Source organism: Abrus precatorius, unplaced genomic scaffold (assembly GCF_003935025.1).
Source record: "Abrus precatorius isolate BTA unplaced genomic scaffold, Abrus_2018 Scaffold6, whole genome shotgun sequence".
In the NCBI taxonomy this organism is placed as follows: Eukaryota; Viridiplantae; Streptophyta; class Magnoliopsida; order Fabales; family Fabaceae; genus Abrus; species Abrus precatorius.
Genome location: NW_020874406.1, coordinates 8,887,884 through 8,901,337, shown reverse-complemented (window position 1 = coordinate 8,901,337; position 13,454 = coordinate 8,887,884).

Genomic DNA, 13,454 nt, shown 5'->3' with positions numbered 1-13,454 from the left:
CAGTCATAGGTCGCTCAGCAAAGATAGTGGTCAGATGTCTAGTCAGGAAGAGAGTGTGTGGCCCGTGGTGCACCCGTTCCACAATTAGTGTCACCACCACTCCCTCTTCCCCAAGGTATTTCTACCGTCCTCATCTTCCACACCCACAGTGTATCGCTAAACCATTCACAACACATTACAACAGAGCTAAGACGCCCATTTACACATATTCCATTCACGTATGCAATAATCATGCTTACACACGGCACCAACTCACATTGCATTCGAATACACGGTGCTAGGCCCACATTCATTTCACATTACATGGCACATGGCCAATATTCAACTATATTACACGGCCCTTGGGCCCACATTTGTTTACAATATTCATTCTATCATGCAACATCTAGCATACAATTCACATTCATCAATTTCGGGTAAACACACACAATATTGACATATCAATGCACATGGCCCACGTTTCATTTCTCAATCAACTTTCATTCTCTGCACGTTTTCTAGCTTCTAACTCAGCCACAACTCTATATTCAATCAATTACACATAAAAAGAGTACGGTAGAGTCCCTTCTTACCTCAGATCGACATTCCACACGCTAAATCCACCAAGAGGTGTTTTCCCTCACAGATTTTGTCCTAAACACATGGGGAAACTCCATAAGAACCTAGGGAAACCATGAAAATAGAGAAAGGGATGACAAATCAAAACTCTAACCATTAAAACTCACCTCCAAGCTTTCCCCACACGGATTCAACCTTCAATCAAGCTCCTGAATGGCTTTGGGGGCAATTAATCGGTGGAATAGGGCTTTGGGTTAAGAGGATTGAAGAGATTTGGGAGGGAATTTGAGAAATGAATCTCAACTCCCTAAACCTCCTTTTAAAACTCCTCAGATCGCGACACTCTCGCTGTAGCGAGGCATCTCTCGCTGCAGTGACACCCTCTGTCGTCATAGTGAAAATCTCAGACGAAACTATACTCTGGTTTTTGCAGAATCTCGCTACAGCGAGACCCTATTGCTACAACTAGACCCTCTCACTACAGAAAGATTGCACCCAGAAATGCACCCCCAAACTGTCGCTCTATCGCTATAGCGAAAAGGTGACAGTTTCGTTCCTTCCTCCCAGGGCCCTCTCGCTGTAGCGAGGACAGCCCAGTATTACACCCTGCACTTAGACACTTAGCTCATTTTCAATCCGACCAGTCCAATCCAATCAATTATACATCCACACATACATACATACATATATATATATATATATATATATATATATATATACACACACACACACATATTCATTTACACTTATACACACACACACACACATATATATATATATATGTATTTAAATTTACATAACTAACAATAATTAATATTATACAATTTGGGGCGTACATAGTTTTTGTTAATAAATAAGTAGTAAAGTACTAAATAAACTTGAAAATACCATAAAAATTATATTAATATTCATAATTGTGTAAATAGTTTAGAATTTTAGATTTTATTCCAATTATGGACAATTTGACTAAAAAAGACTTAATTTTTGTGCAGAAGCTTGAGCTGAGATTTTAAAGTTTGTAACATCCTTCTCTCAATCTTTTACAAAATAATGGAAATGCCATAAATTATTTTATTAAAACAGTTAAAAGATAGATGAATGTAGAAACTATTTCTAAATACTTAGATTCTAATTTGAAGAAAAAGTGAAAAATTTAAACCTCATATGTGTATATATATATATATATATATATATATATATATATATATATATATATTTCAAGATTTTCAAAACAACAATTTTAAAAACAATTAAAACTTTCATTAATATAATTACATAAGATAAATGACTTTAAATAGAAAATATTTACTAATATCTTTACAAATCTCCATTAAATAAATTAAACTCTTTAGAGCAATCCCCTTCTTACCATTCCTTGCAGATATGGCCTTAAAACGGATAGGCTCGTTCTTGACCTTTTTGGAGCCCTAGGCAAAATACTAAATTGGGGCCTATAAAAAAATATATATGATATAATAGAACAAAATAAAAGCATAATTCTATTAAAATAATACGTTTTTAGTAAATAGAATTTTCTAATAAAATTACAAAAAAAAAATTATTCAAACAATTCTAATGTCATTATTAATTACAAAAACACAAAATTATAAAAAATGAGTTCTACGAGCATTTTGAGATGCAAAATCATTAATGATAACATCCACATTAATGTTTTTCAAAAATTCTTTCTCGATTGATAAAATTGCAAGATCATTCAACTGTTCTTGTGACATTGATGACCTCAAGTAGGTTTTGATTAACTTTAACTTTGAAAAACTTCTTTTAGCTGATGCAACAGTCATTGGAACTGTAAAAAAAAAATCTATAAGCGATTGAAACATTTGGATAGCAATCTGTAGATTTGACAAACTCAAAAACTTCAATGGTTGACATCAATTCATTTGGTAAAATAAATTGTAAGACTTTCAATTATGAGTAAAGATCATTTAAATCAACATCTGATGAATTACCATGAGAAAAAGTATAGTGAAAAGTAGCACAACATTCTTTCATTTCCTTTTCATCCAATGAATTTAACTTGTTTGAATCAAACAAAAACACAAAAATACTTTCAAAAGTTTTTAGTTGCTCAAATCAGCTTTTCAAAGAAGTAATTGTCATGTCCACAGCAACCAAAAAATATTCAACTCTAAATAATTCTTCAGCCGATTGAATTTCTCTATCCTCTTGATTATTTTTATCAAATTATATTTTTCTAATAACACGACACTTTGTCAGAAAGGTAGACTCTACACCCATACTAAGGGTAATACTTTTAGCATTATTCATACTAAAAGTATAGCCTTAATCTCTATATTTTTGAAAGTATGACAATATACCTTCTAATTGTTTTATAGTGGTGTCAATGCACATAGATTTAGATTGTAATTTCTTGCTCACCATATTTATAGTAAATAAAATTTCATACCAAATAACCATACCAAGCAAAAACTCAAAACTCCCAAGTGCATTATATAAACTTTTCGCTTCACTCTTTGACTTTACATCTTCACAAGATTTATATAATTCTGACAAAGTCAATCTTAATTAGGGAGTTTGAAATCTAATAGCTTTAACACTTTTAATTCGACTCTCCCAACGAGTGTTAGATAAACATTTCACAGTTAATTGAAGGACATTGTTAAGCAAAATTTTTCATCTTTTTGTAGAACTTGAAAATAATGAATATATGCGTTGAACAATTCCAAAAAATGAAATTGCTCTAATGCAAGAATGTGTCATGTCGCTAAGAGTAAGATTTAAACTATGACAAGCACAAGGCATATATAATGCTCTCAGGTTTATTTCAAGAAATCGCTTTTGTACACCATGATGCTTCCCTTTCATATTGGAACCATTATCATAACCTTGACCCCTTACATCATTAACATTAAGATCCAAAGACTTTAGAACATTTTGTAATTCATTAAAAAGTCTCAATCCTGATGTATTATCCACCTTCAAGAACTCTAAAAAGTACTCCTCAATATTTATTTTATTAGTTGACATATTCATGCATCGTATTATTAGAGTCATTTGCTCTTGATGAGCAATATCAGGAGTACAATAAAGAATTATGGAAAAATATTTTGCCTCTTTCGTGGTTTTAATTAACACTATGGGCTAAAAGGGAAATCAATTCATTTTGAATTTTATTCCCAAGATAATGATAATGAATTTCACGATTTTGAATGCGTCTAACATGATCTTGCATTGTCACATCAAATTCAGCAATCATTTCAATCAATCCTAAGAAATTACCATTACTATCTTGATAGAGTTTTTCATGGGATCCTCGAATAGCCAAATTATAAGTAGCAAGACATTTCACAGCTGAAAATATTCTAAGTAACACTTTGATGAATCTACATTTTATCATGTTTTTACTTGTCTTTTTAGTTTTTCTTAATAGAAAAATTAGACTTATATAGTGTAAATAGTACAAAAATTACATTTTGAGTAAAAATCATAGGTTTATTAATTTTTAGTTAATTTGCATTTAATTACATAGATATAGATTGCAATTTTAATTTTCTTAATAATTTTGTAGAGTCCCCAAGTTAATTTTTGAGAAATCTTGGCCCTTGGATGAAGGTTGGCTTCAAAGTAGCCACTTTCAAGAGCAAAAGTGGCAACTACAGCAAGTTTGGAAATTGAAGGACCCAAAGTAGCCACTATTGCCTCTCGTAGTGACCACTTCAGGGAGCTCCAGGATGCCGTTTGGGAAGCATTTCTGCGCGTGGACATTATTGGCTGTAATAGTGGCCACGCACACCAAAGTAGCCACTTTCAGCTCAAAAAGTGGCAACTCCAGAGAAGTAGCAAACCTTTCATTCTGCGCGTGGACACTTTTTTGGCCCAAAGTGGACACTTTCAACGCAAAAAGTGGACACTTTGCTGACATGGCATCCAATATAAATAGGTTTTAGGAATTAGGGTACGGGACTTTTTACACTTTACACATTTTTCATTTGCCAAATTGAGACAATTTCCCAGAACATTGGAGTCTTGGGTGACAGCCAAGGGTCCTCTATAGGTTTTAATTTCCAATTTCCCTTTTGATTTTTGTTGAATTTACATTAATGGTGCTTACGTTCTTGCATTTCTTTCTTTCATTTATGAAGCCCATCCACATGGAGGGCTAAACTTCCTGGTAATTCCTAGTTAATGCACATGAATCTTAAATTCTTGGGATTAATTGCAATACAAATCTTTCTTTCTTTGAATTTATTGACCCCAATCTTTGAATGAAATGGAATTTGCATGAAGGGAACATTGCTTAATGAACCCTAAATTACCCAACAAAATTCTAATTCAAAATTGCTTAATTTTGATTAATCTTTGAGGTTGCTTAATCTTAGGGATAGAGATTGGAGCCCATTAAGATGCTTAATTTTAATTGGGATGTTAAAGTTAATTTTCGCTTGATAGATTAACTTAGTTCAAGGGAAAGAAAGGGGATTATTGAATCATTTGAAAGAATAATGATGAAACTCATTGATTGACTAGGAATTACTCATTTTAATTGATTGAATTTATTAATTCATATTTCGTTCTTGATTTAAATCTAAAAATTAACAAAAATCCCCCCCGATTTTACTTGCTTTAAAATCCATGTTTACACTTGTTCGATGTATGTTCCCAACCAAAAATTCCCTGGAGACAACCTAGGATAACACCCTAGTATTGCATTTATTTCTTGCATATTTGATGAGGATTAACGACAATCTTTTGCATGACAAGTAGCTAAATTCGTTTCATCAAATTGGCGCCGTTGCCGCGAAATTTTTGGTGCTGAACTTATGTTGAACATGCTTGGTACTCTGTTTTTGTGTCTTGCATATTAGTGTGTTTGTTTTATTTTGAGTTTTTGTGTTGTGTTGAAAGTCATACGAATTTTGTGATCTGTTTCTGCATTGTTGTTGCAAGATTTTATACATCATTTTCTTCATTCAAGTGCTGCAACTTATCAATTACTCACTTTCAATTTTCTGCACTTTTGCTGCATAATTCTGCAGAGAGATTTCAAACTGTTCTTGTTATTTCATTTACTCAATTTGCTTTCAATTTAGTTAGTTGATATCTAGTGCATGACCCGATCAAACCCTGGAGATTTGTATCCATTAGACCAGGAGATTGATAGGACTTTTCATAGAAACATTAGGACACATAGGGATCACTCTGATCACTCTGAACACTCTGAACCATCATCATCTCCTACTGCATCTTTGCAATCTGTGACACCAATTTCTGTTTACTCTTCTACATTTTCACTTGACTCTAGTTTTGGAGCAATGGCAGGTGATGAGAGGACTCTTAAGGAGCTAGCTGCACCGGATGTCACATACCAAATATTGTGCATCCAATATCCAGATGTGGACGCCCCTTTTGTTTTGAAAACTAGATTAATTCACCTTCTACCTAAATTTCATGGTTTTGCAAGTGAAGACCCTCACAAACACTTGAAGGAATTTCACATTGTATGTTCCACCATGAGACCTCAAGGTGTTCTGGAGGAGCATGTCAAATTGAAGGCTTTTTCTTTCTCATTAATGGATACCGCAAAGGATTGGCTCTACTACCTTCCTCCCGGATCTATTACAAGTTGGGACAACCTCAAAAGACTCTTTCTAGAGAAGTTCTTTCCAGCCTCCCAAGCTGCATCCATAAGAAAGGAAATTTGTGGAATTAGACAGCTAGAAAGAGAAACTCTCTATGAATACTGGGAGAGGTTTAAAAGACTATGTGCCAGCTGCCCCCACCACCAAATTAGCGATCAATTGCTGATCCAGTACTTCTATGAGGGATTACACCCAATGGATAAAAGTATGATCGATGCAGCGAGTGGAGGAGCCTTGTTAGACAAGACCCCTGTGGCAGCTAGGAACTTGATAGAAAACATGGCTGCCAACTCCCAGCAATTTGCAACTAGACATAATTCCTATGTTACTAGAGGTGTGCATGAAGTTCAAGCTACAGAACCAAACAAATTGGAGCACAAGATTGACGAGCTTGCCTCCATGGTAAAGCAATTAGCTGCAATGCAAAAGAGTGCTGTCTCTGCAACACCTCCACCACCAATTCCAGCTATGCTTTGCGGAATATGCTCAGCTTCGGATCATTACACAGACAGTTGCCCTACATTGCAGGAGTCAGACACTCTTGCCTCCAAGCCTATGCTGCAAATATTTACACTAACAAATTTCCTTTTCAACAGCTGCAGCAACAACCAAACTGGGATCTTTCTTCAAACCGATATAACCCGGGCTGGAGAAATCATCCAAACTTAAGGTGGGGAGGAAATTTCAACCAGCAAAATCAGCAAAGCAACAACTACCAAGCTAGTCAAGGCAGGCCACATCAGCCACGCCAATGGAATGATAAACAATATGGACAACAACCTCACCAACAGCAGCAAGCGTCCTCATCCCAAGCCTCTTCCTATCAGAAGAATGAGCCTTCATTGGAGGAGCTTGTGAAGCAGATGGCCATGAGCAACATTAATTTTCAACAGCGAATAGAGGCCAGTATCAGAACAATTGAGAACCAGATGGGACAGTTGACTTCCTCTATAAATCAAATTCAGTCCCAAGGTTCAGGCAACCTCCCAGCACAGACAGTCACAAACCCAAAGAATATCAATGCAATTACTCTGCAGTCTGGGAAGGTAATGCAAGAGCCTGAAATGCCTAGGAAAAAGGAGATCCCACGCCCCTTGGTTGATGAAAGGGAGGAAGAAAATGCACCCACCACTCAAGAAGTGGTAGAAGAAGCTGAAAGGGCAATTCCACCACCTTTTCCTCAAAAGGTTATGATCTTCAAACCAAGTAAGAAAGCTGAGGAGAGTGACAAAGAAATCTTGGACACCTTCAGAAAGGTTGAGGTAAATATACCCTTACTGGAGGCAATTAAACAAATACCCAAGTACGCCAAATTCTTAAAAGATTTGTGTACACATAGAAGGCGTCTTAAGGGTAATGAGAGGGTCAACATGGGTAGGAATGTTTTTGCACTTTTTGAGAAACAGAGAACCACAATGCCTGAGAAGTGTAAAGACCCAAGAACATTTACTATTCCATGCTTCATTGGTAATAATAAGATAGACAATGCAATGTTAGATCTAGGAGCATCCATTAATGTTATGCCATTGTCTATTTTTTTCTTCTTTATCTCTTGGTCCCTTGCAGCCCATAGGTGTAGTAATTCAGTTGGCCAATAGAAGCACAACACATCCAGCTGGACTTGTTGAAGATGTGTTAGTGAAGGTGAATGACCTCATATTTCCAGCTGACTTCTATATCCTTGACATGCAAGAAGAAGAGTCACTCAAAAATTCTGCACCGATCATTTTGGGAAGACCGTTATTGAAGACTGCAAGAACGAAGATTGATGTACATGTCGGTTCACTCACCATGGAATTCGGGGAGAACATTGTGCGCTTCAACATATTGGATGCCATGAAACATTCGATTGAAGAACATTCTGTCTTCCATATTGATGTATTTGATGCATTAGTGGATGAGAGCTGGACCGAAATTTTGAGAAACTCTTTTCTTAATTTTTCCCATTGTGTAGATGCTTTTGTTTGTGAATCATATGAAAATTCTTTGTATGATACTTGTGCTGAAAATTCTGATTATTTGAATGAAAGTTCTGAAATTTTTAGTGTTGATGAAGTTGATAATTCCATAGGGGTAGAATGTGAAGTGTTGGATTTAGCAAATACAGTTGAATCTAACCCCTTTGATTTGAATGTTGCAGAAATTTTGTCAAATGAAAATGCTAAATCACTTCCCTCTATAGAGCAACCTCCCACATTGGAGTTAGAGCCTCTACCGGAGCATCTGAAATATGTTTATTTGGAACCAAATGAGAAGCTCCCAGTTATCATCTCCACCAAGCTTGATAGTGATCAAGAGGAGAAGTTGCTAGAAGTGATCAAGAAGCACAAAAGAGCCATTGGGTGGACACTTGCTGATATACCAGGAATTAGCCCCTCTATGTGCATGCATAGAATTTTGTTGGAAGAGGATGCTAAACCCGGTGAGACAACCTCAAAGGAGGGTGAATCTCATCATCCTAGATGTGGTGAAGAAGGAAGTCACCAAGTTGCTTCAAGCTGGGATCATATACCCAATCTCTGATAGCACCTAGGTTAGCCCTGTGCAAGTGGTCCCAAAGAAATCTGGACTTACTGTGGTCAGGAATGAGAAGAATGAAATGATACCTACCAAAGTCAAGAACAGCTGAAGAATCTGCATAGACTACAAACGGCTGAACCAGGCAACAAGGAAAGACCACTTCCCACTACCCTTCATTGATCAAATGCTTGAAAGATTGGCAGATAAATCCCACTATTGCTTTTTAGATGGTTACTCTGGTTATTTTCAAATTTGTATTGCCCTTTAAGACCAAGAGAAAACCACATTTACATGTCCCTTTGGCACCTTCACTTATCGAAGAATGCCTTTTGGCCTATGTAATGCTCCTGGCACATTCCAGAGATGCATGTTAAGTATTTTTTCTGATTTAGTGGAGCATTGCATAGAGGTCTTTATGGATGACTTCACAGTTTATGGCACATCCTTTCATGCATGTTTAGTCAATTTAGAAAAAGTCTTGAAGAGGTGTATTGAAACTAACCTTGTACTTAACTTTGAGAAATGACATTTCATGGTAGAGCAGGGTGTAGTTCTAGGCCATATAATCTCTAAAAAAGGTATTGAGGTTGATCCTGCAAAATTGGATGTTATTTCACAGCTTCCTTACCCCTCATGCGTGAGGGAGGTTCGTTCTTTTTTGGGCCATGCAGGATTTTACAGGAGGTTCATCCAGAATTTCTCCAAGATTGCAATTCCTCTTTCGAAGCTATTGCAAAAAGATGTTGAATTCGACTTTGATGAGGATTGCAAGGAGGCTTTCAACTTCCTTAAAGAAGCCTTAACCACCACACCAATTATCCAATCTCCAGATTGGTCAATACCCTTTGAGTTGATGTGTGATGCCTCAAATTATGCAGTGGGAGCTGTCCTTGCACAGCGGGTTGGTAAGGTCCCTCATGTCATTTATTATGCTTCTTGGACCATAGACACTGCACAATCCAATTACACCACAACTGAAAAGGAATTGTTAGCCATAGTATTTGCATTAGATAAATTCAGATCATATCTGTTAGGATCAAAAGTTGTGGTGTTCACTGATCATTCTGCTTTGAAGTTTTTGCTGAAAAAGATAGATTCTAAACCCAGGCTAATAAGGTGGATGCTCTTACTTCAAGAATTTAACTTGGAGATTAAAGACAGAAGTGGAGCATGAAACTTGGTAGCAGACCATTTAAGCAGAATAGAGGGAGTCCCTGAACTCATTCCCCTCAAGGATGATTTCCTTGATGAACAACTCTTAGAGTTGTGCACATCACATATACCTTGGTATGCTAATTTGGTTAATTTTTTGGTTGCAGGAGTTTTCCTATAAATGCATCAAAAATTCAAAGGGACAAAATCAAGAGCGATGCCAAGCACTATGTGTGGGATGACCCTTACTTATGGAAGTTCTATAATGATCAAGTGATCAGAAGATGTGTCCCTAATGAAGAGATCCCATCCATATTGCAGTTTTGTCACAATTCGGTTGTGGGAGGACACCTTGGACCTCAAAGAACAGCAAGAAAGGTGTTGGACTCAGGATTGTACTGGCCCTCCATTTTCAAAGACTCTTGGCGAACATATTCTATCTGTGAGAGCTGCCAGAAGTCAGGAGGAATGATCACCAAGAGACAGGAAATGCCTCAGCAACCTATCCTATACTGTGACATCTTTGATGTCTGGGGTATTGACTTCATGGGCCCCTTTCCCTCTTCTTTTGGTTTCTTGTACATTTTACTTGCTGTTGACTATGTTTCAAAATGGGTAGAAGCTAAAGTTACCAAGACTAATGATGCTAGAGTTGTTGCAGAATTTGTTCGCTCCAACCTATTTTGCAGGTTTGGCATCCCACGTGCCATCATTAGTGACCAAGGAAGTCATTTTTGCAACAAGACAATGGAAGTTATGCTGAGAAAATATGAAATTCTACACAAAGTTTCCACAGCCTACCACCCGCAAACGAATGGCCAGGCCGAACTCTCCAACAGAGAAATAAAGAAAATACTTGAAAGAGTTGTACAACCCCACAGAAAAGATTGGAGCCGCAGGCTAGATGATGCCTTGTGGGCACACAGGACTGCATTCAAAGCACCTTTGGGCATGTCTTCTTACAGAATAATCTTTGGCAAAGCTTGCCATTTACCAGTGGAGATAGAGCACAAGGCATACTGGGCAGTGAAGGCTTGTAATCTGCATTATGACTCAGCTGGAGAGCAAAGAAAGCTTCAATTGCAAGAGCTGGAAGAGTTACGTCTAGAGGCATATGAAAATTCCAGAATTTATAAGGAGAAAACCAAGAGGTACCATGACAAGTTGATAGCCAGAAAAGAATTTTGTGTTGGTCAAAAGGTGCTCTTGTTCAACTCTCGCCTCAAATTTATGCCTGGAAAGCTTCGCTCAAGGTGGATTGGTCCATTTATAGTCACACAAGTGTTTCCTAATGGTGCAGTGGAAATCAAGAGTGAATCCACTAGCAAAAGTTTCACAGTGAACGGACATCGCCTGAAACAATTTTTGGAGAATTCAGTTTCATTGGAGGAGGTTGAAGAGGTGGATGTGTACTCTCCTATCATTTCCTTCAACCAAGGCCCCTGTCAAGAGTAAATCACTTCACACGTCAAGCTAGTGACGTTAAAGAAGCGCTCTGTGAGAGGCAACTCACAAGTGAATAAGCAATTTTGTCTTTCCCTCACTTCCCCTTTGCATTCTTTCAATTACATATTTGTCTTTATTTGAGGTGTAATGAGCTAAGAAATTTCTGATATGCTTCAATTTTGTGTAAATAATTCCTTGTGGATTCACAATTTTGTAGGAATTATAGCAGCAGCACCACTTTGGGCACTCATTCTTGCTGGGTACAATTCATCCTTCGTGAAAGTGGCCACTCTCATAGGCTATAGTGACTACTTTGGCTCAAGGTAAGCAATTCTTTCTCTGTAGTTTCCACTTTTAAGAGTGGGAGTGTCCACTTTGGCGCCCAGGAGCTTAATCATTTGTGCGTGGACACTTTAGAGACCAATAGTGGCCACGTGCAAATCTCCTTACATTTTAGCCTCTCTGGAGTTCCCACTTTCCCAACCAAAAGTGGCCACGCGCAAATGGAGTGCAACTTAACTCACTGTAGTTCCCACTTTAGCAATCAAGAGTGGCCACGCACAAATTGGAATGCAATTTAGCCTCTCTGTAGTTCCCACTTTCTTAATTGAAAGTGGACACGCGCAAATTGCCCTCCAATTTAGCCTCTTTGGTGTTCCCACTTTTCTTGTTTGGAGTAGGCATGCCCACACCCCATTTGCACTATTCCCCTTGGGCCCAACCCAAAGTAGCCACTAATTCCTTTGAAAGTAAACACGCTCACCACTTTCACACAATCCTCACACGACGCCCAGCACGCACCCACTTTCACGTCCAAATTTCACACACCCACTCACAACCACTCACACTCATTCACACCCACTCACTCCTAGTCCCAAGACGCACCTTCCCTAACCACATCTACATCTTCAAGCAAGGTAATTCTCTCAATTTCTCTTCATTCATGGTTAGGGTTCTTAGATTCCCCAATTTGGGGCTTTTCAATTTTACCCTATTTTTTATTGAAATTGAGGTGTAATTATTGTGTAATTGAGCATTCTTACATGAATTAGAGAGGGTGAGGTCCCTAAATTACACCCAATGGGGTGTATTATTCCCATCCAATTGGGCATTCCCACTTTTGCCCCCAATAGTGGCCACGCCCACTTCCTCTTTTGCCATGACTCCCATTTGTTGTTTTTCTTATGCTCTCCTCCTTCATTTTTATGCTCTAAACATGCCAATAATGCTACTAATTGTTCATGTATGTTAGTGCCTGAATTTGGTTCATGCCCATTTCCATTTAGTTTTGGCCCCTCCATTTTGCTGTTTTGCTTTTCAATTCCATGCCATTTTACTTTTGCTGCACTTGATCCTCATGCACATTACATAATTAACCATGAGTGTTGATCTTTCTGGGTGTTGAACATGCTTTTCGTGACTTTAATTTCACTAATTTCTGCATTATGGTCCTTGAGCTTAGAAGCCATATTCTGCTATACAATGGATTGCTATACATAGTGAACGTATGCCACACCATTCTCTGTGCTTAATTGTTCTTGTCTGTACCATTTAAGCTCTATGCTTTGCCCACATAATGCCTTTTTTTATGGAATGGAATGTGTTTGTAGGGTATGTACCATGATTGACATTGGTTTCTCTCTGAGTCATATGTAGCATTATACACCTTTTTGCACACAAATTACTTAGGATGGTATCAAATTATTTTGCAGCCCCTGTTTTGATTGCTTGCTGTTATGTGTTACCATGGAGGGTTGACCCAATTTCCCTGCACTACCCATTCACATATTCTTTCTTCTCTGCAGATAATGTCAAGCAATCCTAGAAGGAACGCCCCCAGAACCAAGAGGAGCAGGACAACTGAAGCCTCTTCCTCTCAGCTCCCTCCTACCCATGACCCTAGGTTCAGGTCCCCAGAGCATGAACTGTATTTCAGGGAGAACATCCTGAGGCGCCAGATCGTCCAAGACAGGAATTTTGAAATCCAGCAGGGGACATTTCCACAGTTTCAGGAGGAAATAGACAGGCGTGGCTGGGGACTTTTCACCTCCTGTGCAGGCAATGGGTGGAAGGACATCACCCAGGAATTTTATGCTAATGCCCTGCGCCTTGCAGATGACCCTTATCCCCCCAGGCACACCATGGTCAGGGGAAACG